Below are 20,026 nucleotides of genomic sequence, written 5' to 3'. Positions count from 1 at the left end.
GGCCTGTCAGTGGGTGGAGGGCAAAGGGAGGGATAGCATTAGGACAAATACCTAATGCATGCAGGGCTTAAAACCTAGATGATGGGTTGATAGGTGCAGCAAACCACCATGGCACGTGTATACCTATGTAACAAACCTGCACGTTCTGCACATGTATCCCGAAACTTAAAGTAAAAAAAAAAAAAAAATTCAGTGCCATCTCTCTTTTTTTTTTTTTTTCTGGTCTCAGTCCCTACCCATCCTCAGCTGTTTACCATGAAATCAAATTTGTAATGACATGCCATATACAGATTTGAGGGCTTTTTCTCTGGTATGTTTTCTCTTGGAAGAGTATTGAAAGGCAGCTATCTCTTGAAGTTTAAATAATCAGAAATACAGTAAACGCTGCAGTGATAGACCTAGAAATGCAAACTACATGGCCTTTCAGCTTAATACTCATATGCAATTGCTTGGGTGCTAGTGTAGATACACTAGTTACATTCGAATTATTCTTCAGCCAGCCTAATCTTTAGAATTCTGGCTGAGGGTGAAAATGAAAATCGTCACCATAATATAGATCATTCATTCATTCATTCATTCATTCACACAACAAATATTTGCAAAGAACCTACAGTTCTAGGTGCTTGGGATACAGCATTGAACAAACTGTATCAATACTATCAAACAACTTGAACTAAATGACATATATAGAACACTCCATGCAAAAAATAGCAATTCACATTTTTTCAGTATAAATGGAACATTCAAGAAGTTACATCAAATTTTGGACTTAAACATATATCAATAAATTTGTAGGAATTTAAATTTTAAAAAAGATGTTCCTGGCCATAACGGAAGGAAATTATGGGGTTCAAGACATGTTAGCCCAAAATATGGTACCTCGACATTTGAGAAAACAGCAGAAGCAGGAAGCCTTCTCTTCCCATCACTCTTCTCCTCTGAGGCAGGTCATAAGACTCTCATTACAAGGGCCCTCTCTTGCTAAGTTCTCCCAGTTTATTAACATTAGTTCATACTCCTTTTGTCCTCCAATCATATTTTCCCAAAACTGTTCACTTTTCATCAAACCTAAGCATGAATATATACAGGTTCCCCTGTTTCCTTGTTTCCGTAATGAATGTACTCATGTCACACAACATTTATATTGAATAAATGTGTATGCTTTTCTCGTTAATGTCTTTCATTTTATTTTATTTTTTGGAGATGGGGGTCTCCCTCTGTCACCCAGGCTGGAGTACAGTGGCATAACCATGGCTCACTGCAGCCTTGACCTCTTGGGCTCAAGCAATCCTCCCACCTCAGCCTCCTGAGTAGCTGGGACTATAGGCATGCACCACCATACCTGGCTAATTTTTTTATTTTTTGTAGAGACAGGGTCTCACTATATAGCCCAGGCTGGATTCAAACTTCTGGGCTCAAGGGATCCTCTGCCTTGCCAACACACCTGGCTCTTAATGTCTTCTGTTATAGGGGTCTCAGCTATGAACCTAGCAGTGGATAAGAAATCTTTCCTTCTCCACAGAAACAAGGTATCAATAATTTTCAAGATACATGGAAAATCCTCAAATATTTGAATTAAGCAACGTACTTCTAAATAGCACATGGTAATAAGAAGAAAACACACTGATGTGAATACAAATTTAAAATACAACATATTGGGCCTGGTGTGGTCACTTACACCTGTAATCCCAGCACTTTTGGAGGCCGAGGTGGGTGGATCACTTGAGCCCAGGAGTTCGAGACAAGCCTGGGAAATGTAGTGAAACTCCACGTGGTGGCGGAAGCCTGTTGTCCCAGCTACTTGGGAGATGGAGGTAGGAGGATCAGTTACACCTGGGAAATCATGCCTGCAGTGAGCCGTGATTGCACCACTGCACTCCAGCGTAGGTGATAGAGCAAGTCTGTATCTCAAAAAAAAAAAAAAAAAAAGTTACGGTATGCTGCCAAAACAGTGTCTGGTGAGAAATTTATAACATTAAATGCTTATTTTAGAAGAGAAGAAAGGTTTAAAATGAATGCACTAAGCTTTCACATTAAGCAACTGGAACAAATTAAACTTAAGGTAAACAGAAGGATGAAAAAGGATAAAGAGTAGGAATTAATGAATCAGAAAATGGATCATAATAATAAAAGTTGAAAAAAAATTAGAAGCTATATACATGACCAAAAACTTCAATCTAATCAAGGGTAAAATTTGTTTGCAACATGTTGCTAAATTGATTTCTCACTTGCTAAGAAAATCTATAAAATCCTATCATTTCTTTCAAAAGAGGATGTTTGAAAGCAGCAGCATATTCATATTTAAAATTGAAGTAACATAGTTACAAAAAAAAATAAAATGGAAGAAGCAAACAGAAAAAAGGAACAAATTTAAACACTTTATTGATTGGTAAAAACACTTAAGAGAATAAGAAAAATAAACCAAGAGAAATTATATTGTTCAAAAGTCAAAAAGAAAGACATATATAAATCAAGAGGAAAATAGCTTTAATCTCCTAATTAGGAGGCAGAAATAGAGAAAAAAAATCCAACCAGATGGGCAGGGCTCTGAGGGCAGCCTTATTATTGGATTTGTGGCTGCCAAATAGTGTAGGCCATTTCCAGAAATTGGGTTCTATATTGTAAGAATTTAGTATCTAGAGATGTGACATTAATTAAATCTCAGTTTTTGCAACAAGCCCTATATTCAGAGGAGACTCCCTAGCTTCTGCAGAACACACTGCCAGCCATCATATTAATAGTTGAGGGATATTTCTTCCATTTCAAGGTGACAGCTGTATTCCTTTCTTTGGCAATTAGACTTTCAACTCTCTGGGGAATGAAGATTCTTTGCAGATTTGCAACAATTATCCTAACTTGCCTTGTACTACTTTACTGTTGCTTTGCACCGCCCCCGCTGATCTGCTGGTCAGTTCTGCTACTCATGCCTGATGAAGCTATTGTAAAAGATAGAAGAAACTGAGAAGCCCAGTGTGTTGACTTAGGACATTTCATTTTCTCTTTAAAAGCAGACATCCTTGTAATCTACGCCCTTCGTACCATAACTTTTCCTTCTATTTCTGTAACTTGTTAAACGAAGGCACCATGTATTGAATGATTTTTCATACCAAATGATCTTGATAGATGCTCATTCCTGAAGTACCTGCTGTCTTAAGTATTTAAGGGCAAAAGATTCTGAGAAGGTACGACCTTGGAAGAACGTCTTTCAAGCCTAATGAAAATGAGCACATTCTTGAAAATGCTACAGAGCATACACAGAAGTAAATAATTCCAATGCAATGAAATATTTCCCTCAGCAGTTTGTGAGGCAAGTGAGATTTCTGAAAAGCATTGCCAGCTTGTGGGGAATGGCATAGAGATGAAGATTGATCCTTTACCTGTATCTGCATCCAGTGGGACTGAACAGCCCACAGCCCTTGTGGGCAACGGGTTTCAAAGGGGCTATGGGTGCAAGAGGTGGAGCTAAATGCAGGGCTTTAAGAGACTGTTAAACTCACTTCCAGGAGCCTCATCTCACAGAACGACTGTGACGCTGATGCTGAAGCCATCAACTAACTCCACCATTACCAAAGTTGTTGCCCAAAGAATGCTTCAAAGGGGCTAAAGAACCAAGCCATCCAATATTTTGGCTAGGCTATATTGCTCAACTTAAATGTGTTCTAAGGTCATCGTTTGCATTCAGCTGAGTTGTTGTGACTAGTTTGTGTGAGGTTATAGCACATTCTTATAATTTCGTGTTGCCTTGACACCCATTTTGAGTATAAGTTGGGCTTTCTCATACCAGAAGCAGGACTTCCTTATCCTTGACAGTTTTCAGTTCTCTGTCTCTTCCCAGTTCCTCAGTGTGCTTGATCCAGATGTCTTATCAGCCTCCTGCTGTCCACCTCCCTATGGTAAAGCTAAATACAATCTACTTGACTCACCCCACTGACCCCACACCCTGCATGGACTTCACAGATATGCCTCAGTGACCATCTTAGTCCACAAGTGCCTCCATGGAACTTGTGCCTGCTTGCTCTAGACTCACTGATTAGAACGCCCCACTGGAAACCTGCTCAGGTAACACCCTGGACCCCAATAAAGGCTTTAGCCCTCTTGTCTTTTCTCTCCTTCTCTCTCGCTCCCCATCAAGCATGTGTGTCCTGGATGGGCCCCTACTTTGCATTTCCCCTTCCAGGCATGCAGCCCTCTTCTTTTCGGACCTGTAAGTAATAAACTGCTTCTGTTATTTCATGTGTTTTGTTGAGTGGTCTCCTCTGTGTCTTACCTGGCTGACACAGCTGAACCTAACTTCTTTCCTGATCAGAGCTCTCCTAGAGATTGGCTTTCTTGCAAGATTAAACAGGACACAGGTCAGATGAGAGCCACAAGTCTCTCTGCCAATATAAACAAGTTTCCTGTGAGAGGGACACCTGATCAGAGGTTGGACACTTAGACATTAGGCTGTCCACTGTCATAAAGAAGTATCCTGTGAAAAGCACCCTGTAAACATCCACAACCACCTTCCCTGAAGCCCCATCAGTGCAGGGCTAGAATTTATAGTCATTCTCCAGAGAGACACCTCAAGACCAAATTTGAAGAAAATACGAGATATGTCAATTAATTTGTTGTTCACAAGTTGTAAAATTGGCATAAATGTTTGAAGTTTACTTAATACATACACAAGGGTGGATTCATAGCTTTCCTTATATTCATTTGCATTCTACAACTCTGAGTGTGAAATGAGGGATTTCAATACAGCTAGGAATTCCTGGAATTGTGTATAATCTCGGGCACACCCAAGCAAGCATTTACCCCCTACTAACATCACTCACTATGTGCATCAGCAAGATAATTGAGAAGCAGTCTGATAAAGCTGTCGTACAATTGTAAATTCAATTGTTCTGTTTTTTGTTTGTTTGTTTGTTTGTCTTAAAAAAAAAAAAAGATTACCTAGGACCCAAGAAAAAGTACTGCACTCTTTAGGCTCTAATAGTGAGATAAGAAACTTGGCTAAATTAGAATTACAACTAGATTTTTAATTCAAAAGAGTATCTTTCCTCTGTTTAAAGGAAGCTGGTTATTATTTGCCCAGAAAGATATTCTTATGGCTTCTTCAGTTAATCAAAGATGAATTAAGTCTCAGGAGACACATATCTAAATGCTTCCTTCCTTTTGTCATTTTCCCAGAACATGACAAATAAGGTCAGTTTGACAGTTTGACAAATAAGGTCAGAACTTGAACTTGCACACATTGATCATTAATTCTTCTGAAAGAAAATCGCTAATTAAGTGACAGTATCTTTAGAGTTTACAAATAGTGGAAAATAAGGCATTTTGGTTTCTGATATGAAAAAGGACACCTATCAGCAAATATCACTGGAAAGTTTTCCATTGTTTTTGGAAGAGATTACTCTTGTTTTCTCTTTCAGTATCGTATCTTCCTTCTTGTCAAACCTACCAACTCTGGTCTCTACCCTTTCAGTTTCTATATCAGGACAATGAACTTGCATAAGAATAGCTTTCATTAGTGGAGTATTAATGTTTTATCTTTAGATAACTCAGGCTGTAACTTGACAATCAATAGCGGAAGTAATGATTTAGATCAGAGGTCGGCTAGCTTTTTCTCTAAAGGGTCAGCCTGACCTTTCAGAGAAAAGCTATATATATATATATATATATATATATTTTTTTTTTTTTTTTGAGATGGAGTTTCACTCTTTGCTGCCCAGGCTGCAGTACAATGGCGCGATCTCAGCTCACTGCAAACTCTGCCTCTCGGGTTCAAGCGATTCTCCTGCCTCAGCCTCCCGAGTAGCTGGGATTACAGGTGCCTGCCACCATGCCCAGCTAATTTTTTTGTATTTTTAGTAGAGACAGGGTTTCACCACGTTGGCCAGGGTGGTCTTGAACTCCTGACCTCAGGTGATCCGCCCTCCTTGACCTCCCAAAGTGCTGGGATTACAGGTGTGAGCCACTGCCCCCGGCCCAGGTAATAAGTATTTAGGCTTTGCCAGCCATATGGTCTCTGTGGCACCTACGCAACTCTGCCCTTGTCACACAAGCAGTCCTAGACAATGTGTAGGCAAATGAGTGAGGCTGTGTTCCAATAAAACTCTACTTATAGCTGAAACTCAAATTCCATATAATTTTTATATGTCAGAAAATATCCTTTTGATTTTTTTCAACCACCGAAAAGTACACAAAACATTCTTAGCTTGCAAGTTGTAGAAAAACAGGCGATGACCGGATATGGTATGTGGGAAGTAGTTTGCTTACGTTTGACTTAGAATCACACTAACCTATACTTCACCCTGTAATTGCTGTAAAAAAAAAAAAAGAAGAAAGAAAGAAAGAAAGAGAGAGAAAGAAAGAAAAGAAAGAAAGAGAGAAAAAGAAAGAAAGAAAACCAATCAAAATGCCATAAACTAAGTCTAAATAATTAAATAGTAATTTGGGGTTTTCATATTGCACTGTATTACACTGTTTGTATTGGTCCTCAGGAATCCCCGGGAGACTGCTTGAATTGTGTCTTTTAAAAATTTTCCATAAAGTACTAATCGTGAGAATCGTAAGGGAGTCTAAGAGGGCATAGTTGTCATGAAACTGGCCTGCCACAAATATAAAATTTCCTTCAAGTTCTATGTTTTGTCTTAAATGTTGTTGTAAATTTTGCATTCTATTCCATAATATTTCCCCTCAAATTTTCTAGAAAAGCTAAAAAAAAAAATGCCTGTTTGTACAGATTCTTATGCTTACAGAGAGATGTGGTACTTTAATTTGAAAAGCCAAAGAGGCAAGCTTAGATAATAGCATAATCAAATAAAAGGAAGGTAAAAATCTAGTTGCAGGGTCCTATGTATTTAGTTAAATAGCTTCTACCAGGAATAATTGTTCCTGGTAAACGGCTGCAATGACACCGTTTTTAAAGGTAGCTTTTCTGTAAAAGAAGAAAAGAAGTATAATGCGATTAATATGTATAGAAACAATGACTTCAGAATGAAAAGAATATAGGAAAACAGTAGGATCAAATGCGCTGAATTGGAGTCTTCCATAAGTAACCAACAGGACAACAAAGAAGCTAATAGCAGATAGCTTCAATTCTAAAAGAATGTACATATTTTAATTACCAAATAGCTCCAATTGCTTTTGACTTTTAGGTTCTTTCTTTTAGCCCTGCAATTTGGTGTGAGTCTTCTCCTCCAGGCTTGGCAAGACTTACCGGCTGACTTTTTTCTGTTGTTTTTCTCCCAAGACACCTACTTTTTCAAAAATTCAAACCAAAACCTTACATCGGTTTTGATCCACTTCCAAAAGACTCTTCTGTTACTCGTGTGTGTGTGTGTGTGCGTGTGTGTGTGTGTGTGTGTGTGTGTGTTTGTAAGAGGGAGACAGGATCTCGCTATGTTTCCTGGGCTGGTCTCAAACCCCTGGGTTCAAGCTATACTTCCGCCTCAGCCTTCAGATTAGGTGGACTACAGATGTGCGCCACTGTGCCCCACTTCTCACCCATTTGATGCAAGCAGTTGATATTCTCTTTTAAGAATGTATCCCAAAATTGTTCCCTAAAGCTCACAACAGTCTTGTACCCTGGTGAGTTACCATGGTAATCCTCAGATTAGCTTCTGGAAAACAGTAACAAGGGTTTTATCCTATTTCCATCACTACATTACACAGCCCCATCCTGCCCTTTGAATCCTAACATCAGATCAGTGCTAATTTTTCTGCTTCAACTTCTTTTCTTTGAAGAGGTGAGATTAGGGGAAGAGGTTAACCTCTCTCTCCTTGAAATGACTACAATCAAGGAAAGAAACTTTGCCAAAATCCTGGAGTCAGCATTTTGCTTTAAAGGGTAGTTTTGACTTGGCTTTTGAATTTTTTGTATTAAATACTTTTTCTTTTAACCCAATGGATGAGTAAGTTAAATCTAGGGTTATGTTTTAGAATATTGGGCACTCTACCTTCACGAATTTACAAATGAAGCCACAACCTTTTAACTTTGGAAGGTCGCTGTCTTAACTTGAGAAGAATTTGGAATCCGACTATATACATTGCTTTTCCACAAGCCTTTAGTGGCTAAAGGAAGCAAGGCAAAGCATAGCAGAGCTAGAATAAAGACTATCCAGGTATAGTGGCTCACGTCTATAATCTTAGCACTTTGGGAGGAGGCACGAGGATCATTTGAGCCTAGGAGTTTGAGACCAGCATGGGCAATGCAGTGAGACTCCATCGCCACAAAAAAATAAAAATAAAGGCTGGGGGCAGTGTCCCACACCTGTAATCCCAGCACTCTGGGAGGCCAAGGCAGGCAGATCACCTGAGGTAGGGAGTTCGAGACCAGCCTGACCAACATGGAGAAACCCCCATCTCCACTAAAAATACAAAATTAGCTGGGCATGGTGGTGCGTGCCTGTAATCCCAGCTTCTCGAGAGGCTGAGACAGGAGAATCGCTTGAACCGGGAGGTGGAGGTTGCAGTAAGCCGAGATTGCACCATTGCACGCCAGCCTGGGCAACAAGAGCGAGACTTTGTCTCAAAAAAATCAGTCAATCAATAAATAAAAATAAAAATAAAACAATTAGCCAGGCATGGTGGAGCACACCTGTGGTCTCAGCTACGTGCAAGGCTCAGCTGGGAGGCTAAGCTGGGAGGATCACTTGAGCCTAAGACGTTGAGGCTACAACGAGCTGTGACTGCACCACTGTACTCCAGCCTTGGTGACACAGTGAGACCCTGTCTCAAAACAAAAAACAACAGACTGAACTTGCTGGCCCAGACAGAGGGCTTGTGGCTTTGCAGACTCTGAACCTTGATTCTTTCTGATTTAATCTTTCTACTTCCTTCGATCCAAAGGTCACTTCTTCTTAGCAGTTGCACAAGAGACACCATCCCACTTCCATGTCTAAAGTATAGGAAGAATAAGGAGAAACTGTGCTGGTTTGGTAGGTTGCCAAGCTTCCCTTTACTCTGAAGTGTTACTCCTTATGCACAGCCTTTGATGTCAGGGTTTCTGTTCAGGGGTTCCTTGACATCTGAGAGGCCTTGATCTTTGTCCTACACAATTCCAGAATATACCCTTATTCATAAACACTATTGGTTTCCTTTGGTTTTATTTGTACTCAAACCAGGTTTCCAGACAAAAGCAAAGTCATGCCCTTCTCCCTTCTCCCATCCCCTGATGTGCCAACTCTTTAGTTGGCACACCTAGAAGTGTGCTGAGTGGTTAAGGCATTTGGCCAAAGGATAGTGAGCCAGAAATAGTTCATCTGTAAGCCAGGGTTTAGCCTTAATGTATTATTTTCATAAGAAGAAAATAATAAAATGCTAATGTTGGCTCCTTTGAAAGGCTTTTAGAATTAAGTACTACATACCATAAGGTCTGGGCAGCCTGCAAATATTCCATTTTATAGGTGTATATAGTAGTTTCTAAAATTTAGAGATTCAAACAGTGCAAAATACCTCTTGGTCTGCAAGTATTGCAGCTGCAATCAGGGACCTGCTAACAGCGGCCTGACATTACAGGTCATTGTTGTCCTTCAGGCCCTGCGTGTAGTGAGTGCTGTGTCTGAGGTTCACCTAGCCCTCTCTTTAGTTCTTGAAACCTCAATCTTAGAGTTTCACAGTAAATGATGGATTATTTACTTATATCAAAGTAATGCTTTGCCTATCTGAGGTACCTTTATGAGAAATTCTACCACATACAGCTTTATTTCTGGATACAATTTCCTAAACTATGAACATTTCAGTGTTGGCCATTGAGAAATGAGAAGTACTCTAGTTTGTGGTAATCAAAAAAGAGGAATATGGGAGATTGGGGATAGAAAACAGAGTTGAAGAGGATTAGCAAAGAGAAAAGAAGCTGAGAGGTGGACATTCCAGGTCTCTGAGGTGCATGTGAATCGCATCCTAAGGAAAAAGGCAACTGAGACTTGAGTGGATAATCTAATGTCCGAAGCCTCAGTGTGAGGTTAAGAAGGGAGTTTAAGACTAGATCAGCACACGTTTTAGACAGGATTGAGAAATATCTACTTGGCTATATACAGTAGGTCAAATAAAGACAATCTGAAACTGGGCCAGGCGTGGTGGCTCACGCCTGTAATCACAGCGCTTTGAGAAGCTGAGGTGGATATGTACACCTGTAATTCCAGCTACTTGGTGAGGCTGAGTCTGGAGAATCGCTTCAACTGGGGAGATGGAGTTTGCAGTGAGCGGAGATCACGCCACTGAACTCCAACCTGGGTGACAGAGTGAGACAATGTCTCAAAAAAAAGATAACCTGAAATTTAATTATTAATTATTAAAATTATTGTATGACAAACAGCCTGAAGGTTGAATAAAAGACAAAAGATGCAAACACCACCACCATCACCCATGTCAATAGAAGAAAAACAAAACAAAATTCTTCCAGATTTACATTACTGATGTGTCATGGTTTCACTTAGTGTGCTCATTTCATTGATTTGTTTCAGTGAATGGCAAAATAATCATCAGGATTTCTCTAAAGCTACTTTTGACCTTCGTTTCTAGAATATTATTTCTTCAGGAGGTTTTGCCCTTCTAAATAACATACTTCAGGGCTGGGTGCGGTGGCTCACGCCTGTAATCCTAGCACTTTGGGAAGCTGAGGCGGGTGGATCACCTGAGGTCAGGAGTTCAAGACCAGCCTGGCCAGCATGGCGAAACCCCGTCTCTAGTAACATTACAAAAAACTTCGCTGGGCATGGTGGCCTGCACCTGTGGTCCCAGCTTTTTGGGAGGCTGAGTCATGAGAATCTCTTGAACCCTAGAGGTGGAGGTTGCAGTGAGCCGAGATCGCGCCATTGTACCCCAGACTGGGAGACAGAGGGAGACTCTCTCGAAAAACATTATTTTTTAATAATTAAAAATAAATAAATAACATACTTTTTTTGTTTTCTGTTTTTTTTTTTTTTTTTTTTTTTAAATTTCAAGGCATTCAACAAGAAGTATAAATAACATACTTTCCAAGAGAGAAGTTTTCAGAAATCTAAACTTGGGATGGGCCTGCTCCTTTTGGGAACTGAGAATATTTTGAGCTGGAAGAGAGTTTGCACCAACAGAGTTAATTCACACTTCAGCCATTCCAATAGCCTGGAATCTGTGCTTCTATCCCAGGGACTGGACACCTCCCAGTACACTTAGCAGTTGGCACTGACCTAAAATGCCTACTGAGCAGTCTGGGCCTGTAAGTAATTTTCTTTTATTTTTAAAATTATACCCTTGCCACAGCTAATCTCAAGGTGCAACATATTAACATTTTTTTAAGACTACAAAGCAATTCCAGTGGAGGATATATAATATAAACCAGGATTTGAAAATTTTTTACCCATTTTCAGTGTTCAATGTTAGTTTCCCAGACGGTATTAAGTACTATTTAATGACCAAAGCTTTGTCTCTGTATTGTACAACCTCTCTTTGTATTATCTTTGATTCTTCAACCTTAAGGCCAGCATTGTGAAAACTGCACATGTTCTTTAAATGTTTTAATGTGCATACTTTACATCGCATGGAAATTTATCTGCATTTATTTTTATCATCTCTTGTCCTTCCTAACGTCCTTTTACATTCACGTAATATTTTTCTGTTTCACCATTTCATAAAAGTGTTTTGCAGTTTGAATCAGTGCTTCTAAATGACTCGTTTAGAGTAGAAAAAACATTTTTTTGAGACAGGGTTTGGCTCTGCTGTCCAGGCTGGAGTGCAGTGGTATGATCATGGCTCACTGCAACCTCCGCCTCCTGGGCTCAAGTGATCCTTCTGCCTCAGGTTCCCGAGTAGCTAGGACTACAGGCCTACACAACCACATCCGGCTAATTTTTTTTTTTCTTTTTGGTAGAGCCTGAGTTTCACCAGGTTGCCCAGGCTGGTTTCAAACTCCTGAGCTTAAGCGATCCAGCCTCCTTGGCCTCCCAAGTGCTGGGGCTACAGGTGTGAGCCACTGCTCCTGGCCTAGAAAAATTTTTAGTGTTCAGTTTAACCCTTAGTTTTTCTGTATGTATTCCTTCATCACATAATTTAGGTATTTGGGGGTTTAATGATCACTTTAAAGACATGAGGTCATGCTAGCAGTGTATCTTTTTCATTACGATTTTATGTATTTTACTGATTTAATATTTTACTATTTCCATTTTCTAATCAGCCTGAAAATCTTTCTTGATCAAACTGCTTATTTTCTTTCTTTTTTTTTTTTACAGAATTACACACAAGCCTCAAACTATTTATAAGCTGCTAACCGAAGGACTTTAGTGTATCATCTACTGTGCAAATTACTGTGATGTTATGAACCATCAGCATAGACATATGCACCACTATCTGTGTCAAAATTATATATTTCACACAGAAGGAGCTAAAACTTTTTTGTTATTGTTTCCTTTTTCTCTTAATTCAAAAGTTTATCCAGAAAGTTGCCTGTAATCCCAGCACTTTGGGAGGCTGAGGTGCGCGGATCACTTGAGGGTGGCCAGGAGTTCAAGACCAGCCTGGTAAACATGGTGAAACCCCGTCTGTAATAAAAATACAAAAATTAGCTGGGCATGGTGGTGTGCATGCCTACAGTCCCAGCTACTTGGGAGGCTGAGGCACAAGAATTGCTTGAACCTGGAACGCTGAGGTTGCAGTGAGCCAAGATTGCACCGCTGCACTCCAGCCTGGATGACAGAGCAAGACTGTGTCTAATAAATAAATAAATAAATAAATAAAAGCTTGTCAGGAAAGTTAAAAGACACAATTTTTTTTGCGCTTTTGTTTATTGCCTTAAATAATGTTGCCTGAGAATTGTGTCGTATATCCAACATTCTGCATGATCCTAGAATCTAGACCCTCATAATTGAAAGCAACATTGAGAGGAACAAATCAAATCTATAATCTTTGTCTTACTTGATTCCTCACAATTAAATTGTGTGGATCACACTACTGACTCATAAGCTATTAGATGGAACACCACATCGCTTAGAGAGATGGCAAAGAAACCAGTCACCTCAGTTTTGTTTCATCTTATATTGAATTGCTTTTAAAAACATAGATCTAATAATTTAAGCTTCAAATAAATGATCTCCTGTGTATATATTAATATCTGTAATTCAGTTTTCTATGTGCCAAACACTTATTTTGTTACTAGACTTAGTCGTTCCTAGATTTATTTCTCTGCTAATAAGATGAGAAAGGAGGTTGGATGAGAGAATGTAGACAAGGTACACGAATCTTAGATTCAAAGTTGACAAAATTTTTCTTTGGGTAGTCAGTTTCTATTCTGTAGAAATTTGTATCTTCAACAAAATATTTCATTAATACACCAGAAGCACTCTACCATCCTTGAATCTTGGTTGGGTGCCAGCCCCACAACATCAAGTTCAAGTGCTTAAATAGTACAGAAATACACAGTCACGTCAGAGAGGCACTAAATATCCTTTGCCCAGCCTCAGTAATGATATGCCTTAAACCCAGGGTGGGTGGAACATAAGAAGACTTACCCTGGCAACAGCTCTTCAAGGTGCTCTGGGTCCAAAGAAGAATGCCAGTTCTGCTTTCCCTAAAATAAATCTCCCTCTGTGTTGGTAGGAAGAGATAGGATGAAAGGTCAAAATGGTCTGAGCCTACCTCAGCCTAAGGTATTCCTGTGATGAGCTTTTGGGAGGGGCTTGCTGTTCCTAATTAGCATCACCATGGATCCCCATCAAATCCTAATCTACTGCAAATTTCTAGCTTTTGTAATTTTTATAGCTTGTTAATTCTCTCCATTTTTCTTAGCACAGATAAATTTTCCCTAAACATCCAAACTCCATTTTACAATTTTATCAAACTCAGTATGGCTGCAATTTTACACTTGAGAGATAACTGATGTTAAAACTTACACCTTTGAAGTGATGATTCTAAGGACTTTGCTGTGTAGTTTTCACTGCAAAATGAGCAAATGTCAAATAAAACAGTGCTGACTTTGTGAGTTCTTTCTCTTCAGAAGCAGCTTCCAAATGATTCAAGAGTGGCCTTTTCTTTTTTCTTTTTGATTTTGACAGAGCCTCGCTCTGTTGCTCAGGCTAAAGTGCAGAGGCACCACTTGCAACCTCTGCCTCCCAGATTCAAGCGATTCTCCTGTCTCAGCCTCCCAAGTAGCTGGGACTACAGGGCCATGCCACCACTCCCGGCTAATTTTTGTATTTTTAGTAGAGACAGGGTTTCACTATGTTGGCCAGGCTGGTCCCAAACTTCTGACCTCAAGTGATCTGCTCATCTCAGCCTCTCAAAGTGCTGGGATTACAGGCGTGAGCTACTGCACCCAGTCAAGGATGGCTTTGTCATTCTTCAAGTCTACACACACCTTAAGTAAGAATTACTGAGGAATAACATTAGAACTACTGTAAGTAAGTAAGAATTACTGAGGAATAAAGTTAGAATTCCAGTGTCCTATAACGTCCTGTAATTCTGCAGGACGCTGGAATTCTAACATTTCATTTCTGTATGAAAATTGCGTTCTTAAGGAGAACAAGAGAGGTGGGGAGGGCAGGGCTTAGCTTCTAGTTTAGGTAAAACTAGAAGCCTCTGGAGGAAGTTTAGAACCCTTGTAGAACAAGCATCATCATTACCATCATCAGTAACACTATTGCAACTGGTAATTTTATTTATTTTTTTGAGAGGGAGTCTTGCTCTGTTGCCCAGGCTGGAGTGCAACGGCGTGATCTTGGCTCACTGCAACCTCTGCCTCCCGGGTTCAAGCAATTCTCCTGCCTCTGCCCCCCAAGTAGCTGGGTCTACAGGCGCGTGCCACCATGCCTGGCTAATTTTTGTAGAGACGGGGTTTCACCATGTTGGCCAGGCTGGTCTTGAACTCCTCACCTTGGGTGATCCACCTGCCTCGGCCTCCCAAAGTGCTGAGATTACAGGCGTCAGCCACTGTGCCCGGCCTACAACTGGTAATTTTATAGCAGGCTTACTGTGCACTAGTAAGACACCAGACATTGCACTAAGTATTTCACATGCATTATCTCATTTTAATCTTCCAAACAATCTTATAAAGTAGGGGCTATTATCTCTATTTAACAAAGAGGAAAATGAATTTATTGGAGTAAATTGGTCAGACTTACTGGAGATTAAGTAATGAGTGGTACTATGATTAAAATACAGAATAACTCTCATCATCTAAAACCGGACTTGCTGAGATCCAGTTAAAAATTAATTTAAACATTAACTTTTTAATTTTAATTTTTTTGTTCTTTAAAATTAATAGAGAAGAGGTCTCACTCTGTTGCCTAGGCTGGTCTTGAACTCCTTAACTCAAGTGATCCTCTCAGACGTGGCCTCCCAAAGTGCTAGGATTACAGTCGTGAACCACCACACCTGGCCTTAATTTCTAAAGCTCATTTGATCTAGGCACTGAGTGTCTTGTGAACTTAATGAATTATCATGATCACGTTATATATTTAGCTTATAAATTTTTTTTAAAATTATGTATCTACTTCTGGTAAACCCTCTACAAAAAATACACAAACTAGCCGGGTGCGGTGGCATGCCTGTAGTTCCAGCTACTTGGGAGGCTGAGGTAGGAGGATTGCTTGAGTCAAGGCTGCAGTGAGCCAAGATTGTGCCACTGCACTCCTGCTTGGACAATAGAGCCAGACCCTGTCTCAAAAAAAATATTTATATATGCGTATACATATTTTTTATCTAATCCCTAATTCCCTGACCTGATATTCAAAATGAACCAAAAGTATCAATTTACAAACTGTTTACTTATAAGAAATCATATAATATATAAACATAAACTGCTCTGCCCGGAACAGCCTGTGCCGTGTCTGTCCCTAGTCAGAGGCCCGGCCCCCTTCACCTGTGTCCCCCACCCTATGCAGAAGTGCTTCCAGCATGTCTGACAAACTGCCCTACAAAGTCACTGATATGGATCTGGCTGCCTGGGGACACAAGACCCTAGACATTGCAGAGGATGAGATGCTGGGCCTGATGTGCAGGTGGAAGTTGTACTCAACCTCCAAACCACTGAAAGGCACCTGCATCGCTGGCTGTCTGCACATGGACTGTGGAGACCGCCGTCCTAATTGAGACCCTCATCTCCCTGGGTGCTGAGGGGCAGTTGTCCACCTGCAACCTCTTCTCCACCCAGGACCATGCGGCACTGCCATTGCCAAGGCTGGCATTCCAGTGTATGCCTGGAAGGGAGAAACAGACGAGGAGTACCAGTGGTGCATCCAGCAGACAGCGAACTAAAAGGACGGGCCCCTCAATGTCATTCATTCACACCAAGTTCCCACAGCTCCTGTTGGGCATCGAGGCATCTCCCAAGAGACCCTGACTGGGGTCCACAACTTACACAAGATGGTGGCCAATGGGATCCTGAAGGTGCCTACCATCAATGTGAACGACTCTGTCACCAAGAGCAAGCAAGCATCCCTCACAGATGGCATCATGCAGGCCACAGAGGTGGTGACTGCCAGGAAGGTAGTAGTGATAGTGGGCTATGGCAATGTGGTCAAGGACTGTGCCCAGGCCCTCAGGGGTTTTGTGGATCATGTCATTGTCACCGAGATTGACCCCATCAATGCACTGCAGGCTGCCATGGAGAGCTATGAGGTGACAACCATGGACAAGGCCTGTCAGGAGGACATCTTTGTCACCACCACAGGCTGTAATGACAGCATCCTCGATTGGCACTTTAAGCAGATGAAGGATGATGCCATCATGGTAACACTGGCACTTTGACATGGAGATTGATGTCAAGTGGCTCAACAAAAACGCTGTCGGGAAGATGAACATCAAGCCCAGGTGGACCGCTCCTGGTTAAAGAACGGGTGCTGCATCATCCTGCTGGCTGAGGGCTGGCTGGTCAACCTGGGTTGTGTTATGGGCCACCCCAACTCTTTGATGAGTAACTCCCTCACCAACAAGGTGATGGCACAGATTGAGCTGTGGACTCACCCAGACAAGTACCCCATTAGGGTTCACTTTGGGCCCAAGAAGCTGGATGAAGCAGTGCTTGAAGCCCACTGGAGCAAGCTGAATGAGAAGCTGACCAAGCTCACTGAGAAGCAGGCCCTGTACCTGGGCATGTCCCGTGATAGCCCCTTCGAGTCTGATCCCTACTGCTACTGAGAGCCAGGCCTTCTCTCTACCTTCTAGCTGCTGTGCTTCCCTGGACCCCGCCTCTCCTGCCCAAGAGCAAATGGCACCAACTTTGTGATTGGTTTGTCAGTGTCCCCCATTGGCACCCTGAAGTTGGTCACTCAGTTTTTGGACTCTGCTGCATCCCTCATACTGTTACAAATGAGGCAGGGGGAATTCAGAGGCCCCTCCTGAAGCCCCGGTTATGATGGAGGTATAATGGAGACAGCCAGAGGGAACCATGAGCTCAGTGGTCTTGGAACTGCTCACTAAGTCAGTTCTTCACTAGCCTGGAGGTTGATAGTGGGGTCACAAAACCCATATATTTTACCATCTAGGCCTTCACCAGGCCTATGGAGTTATACCCATGTGTTTGTTTATAGACTCAGTGGTTCCTAAGTCCATGACAGCTGAGAAGGAGCTATATCCAAGGGCAAGGAGGAACTGTTGGAGTTGGAATGTTCCTGAAAGCCTGGTTTAGTGCTGGGGCTTCTTTTAAACTATGTAACAATGAGGTTGGTACTTTCAGTGTGTATCGTACAAAGATAAGCATAGACTGTTAAGGAATAACCAAGAGAGGACAGAGAAGCGACAGCCAGAGGTTGAGAGGGGCCCGAAAAAGTAAAAGCAAGCGTAGATCCACCACCACTTTGTAACAGGATGGTTCTTATCACAACCCTGTGTCAAAAAGAGTAATTTGGTTTAAAATGTTTATATAACATTTATAATGTTAAAAGAAAGCAGGAGGGGGGGGTCAATAAAAATTTTGGTGCCTAAAAAAGAAAAAAAATAACTTTAAGAATGAAAGAAAGCATGTACTGGTTATAATTTTTAGAGCACAATTATTTTACAAAGTGTTTACTGAAAACATTGGTTTTTGTCAATTGCTTATTGTGATTTCAGGGTTTTTTTCTTTTCTCTTTTTTTGTTGTTTGTTGTTGTTTTGAAACAGGGTCTTGTTCTGCTGCCCATGCTAGAGCACAATGGCACAATCATGGGTTACTTGACCCATGGGCCTTGTCCTCCTGGGCTCAAGCAATCCTCCTGCCTCAGCCTCCTGAGTAGCTGGGACTACAAGCTCATGCCACCAGGCCTGGCTAATTTTTACATTTTTTTGTAGAGATGAGGTCTCCCTGTGTTGCCCAGGCTGGTCTGATTTCAGTTTTGTAAATTTATAGAAATATTAGTCAGGAAAACCTAATCGCTTTAGTTATTATGCCAGAAAATCTGCATTTAAACTTATTTCTGCCCCAGAATGCATTCTGCTAAAAATGGACTTTCCTAATTATTGTTGGTTATCTCAGATCTCCCACTAATATATTTTGTGCAGCTGCTCATCAAGTTGCACAGATTTCCAAAAGGGATTAGCAGTCTTAACAACTTTGCCACTGCATTAGCTACACCAATAGCATTCTTTGTGGGTGTTTTTCTTATCTTTTGCTTTAGCAAATGTGTTATTGTTTTAGTATCATTTGGTATGGGTAACAATCTGGAATCTACATCTAAAACATGTACGTTTCTTGTTTTTTTTTAAAGACCAAACATAAACCATTAATTATAATAAGAAATGCCTGAAGAAATTTATTTTTTTTTATTTATTTATTTATTTATTTATTTATTTATTTATTTATTTATTTTTGAGACAGAATCTCACTGTCAACCAGGGTGGAGTGCAGTGGTGCATTCTTGGCTCACTGCAACCTCTGTCTCCTGGGTTCAAGTGCTTCTCCTGCCTCAGCTTCCGGAGTAGCTGGGATTAGAGGCATGTGCCACTACGCCCAGCTAATTTTTGTATTTTTAGTAGAGACAGCGTTTCACCATGTTGACCAGGTTGGTCACAAACTCCTGGCCTCAAGTGATCCGCCTGCCTTAGCCTTCCAAAGTGCTGGGATCACAGGCATGAGTCACTGCACCTGGCCCTAAAAACATATTTTTTCTGATTTTGGAAAGCAACAGATACTCTGATTATTGAAAGTAGCTTCTTTCTCACTTGAAGTCATGCTCTTCTCATTCTACTATATTTTTCTTTCCTTCCTTCATTTTTCCTCCCTCTTCCACACTTCCTTTCTTTCTTCTTTCCTTCATTTTATCCTCTTTTCCTATTTTCTTCCTTTCTTTTTCTCTTTTTTGAAAGAAAAAAGAAGAAAAAATAATTGCCTTAGAAGGAGGCAATCATTGAATCCTAATCTGTTAAGGGTTGTTAACAGCTTCTAGTAAAACACAGGGGCCATTTAGTTGCAACATGTAGCTTCATGTATATTTGAGATAAAGAATACTGGACATTCCATTGACTTCAATACCAGATTTATGACTAGGTAACTGTAAATTACTGAACATTCCAACCCTTGTTGAGAGACCATAGATCAACTTGTTGGACCTCAGGAGAATTGAGTAATGGCAATACTTAGTTTGAATTCTACACACATGGTAAGATGGTGTATACATGCTCTTCACTGTGCAAAAAGGAGAAGTCCATAATCTGTCTTGATAGCCTCATTATAGTTAGAGGACAAAACAGGAAGTGCCATTGTTAAAGGGCAGAAACATAAAAGTTATGTTCTTAAAAACACCTTGAACCTTCCTCCCCATGATATTTTGCATGCAGGAACTTTGGGTGGGACCATATGGCTTCCTGCATTTTCTTCAATCAAAGTGGTAAAGTTTGTTTTTGTTTTAAAATACAGTTTAAAGGAAAGATACTTAGCCATTTCAGAAGAGAACAACATTCAGTTCCTTTTAGATTTTTATGAGCATATGTGATCATTTGTCATATGTGGCTAAAAAATGACCAGTACTGATGAAGTGCTATTTTATTTTTAGAGATATGCCTCAGTACACTTTCCCAAAATAATAATAAAAAAAATCTCTGCTTCCTTCCAGGAAAGTTTTGTCCATGGCTAAATGTGGGTGCATATACTTTCATGAC

The 20,026-nt window shown here is 40.6% G+C and overlaps 1 protein-coding gene and 1 pseudogene across 2 annotated transcripts in view; one reads left to right on the top strand and one right to left on the bottom strand.

Moving 5' to 3' along the window:
• The window catches only part of SLC39A10 (solute carrier family 39 member 10), a 160,465-nt gene that overhangs the window by 136,584 nt on the left and 3,855 nt on the right, over positions 1-20,026 (bottom strand). The window contains exon 1 of one of the 2 annotated variants that reach the window (XM_019022503.4): positions 13,467-13,573. The exons of the other annotated variant lie outside the window; for it this stretch is intronic. The gene's annotated coding sequence lies outside the window, so the exon portion shown is untranslated. Of the gene's footprint in view, positions 1-13,466; positions 13,574-20,026 lie in introns of those variants that run through there. 2 annotated transcript variants of the gene reach the window in all.
• Positions 15,850-17,091, top strand: LOC101150051 (adenosylhomocysteinase-like; annotated as a pseudogene).

Source organism: Gorilla gorilla, chromosome 11 (assembly GCF_029281585.2).
Source record: "Gorilla gorilla gorilla isolate KB3781 chromosome 11, NHGRI_mGorGor1-v2.1_pri, whole genome shotgun sequence".
Lineage (NCBI taxonomy): Eukaryota > Metazoa > Chordata > Mammalia > Primates > Hominidae > Gorilla > Gorilla gorilla.
This window is presented reverse-complemented; position numbering and strand designations above follow the sequence as displayed.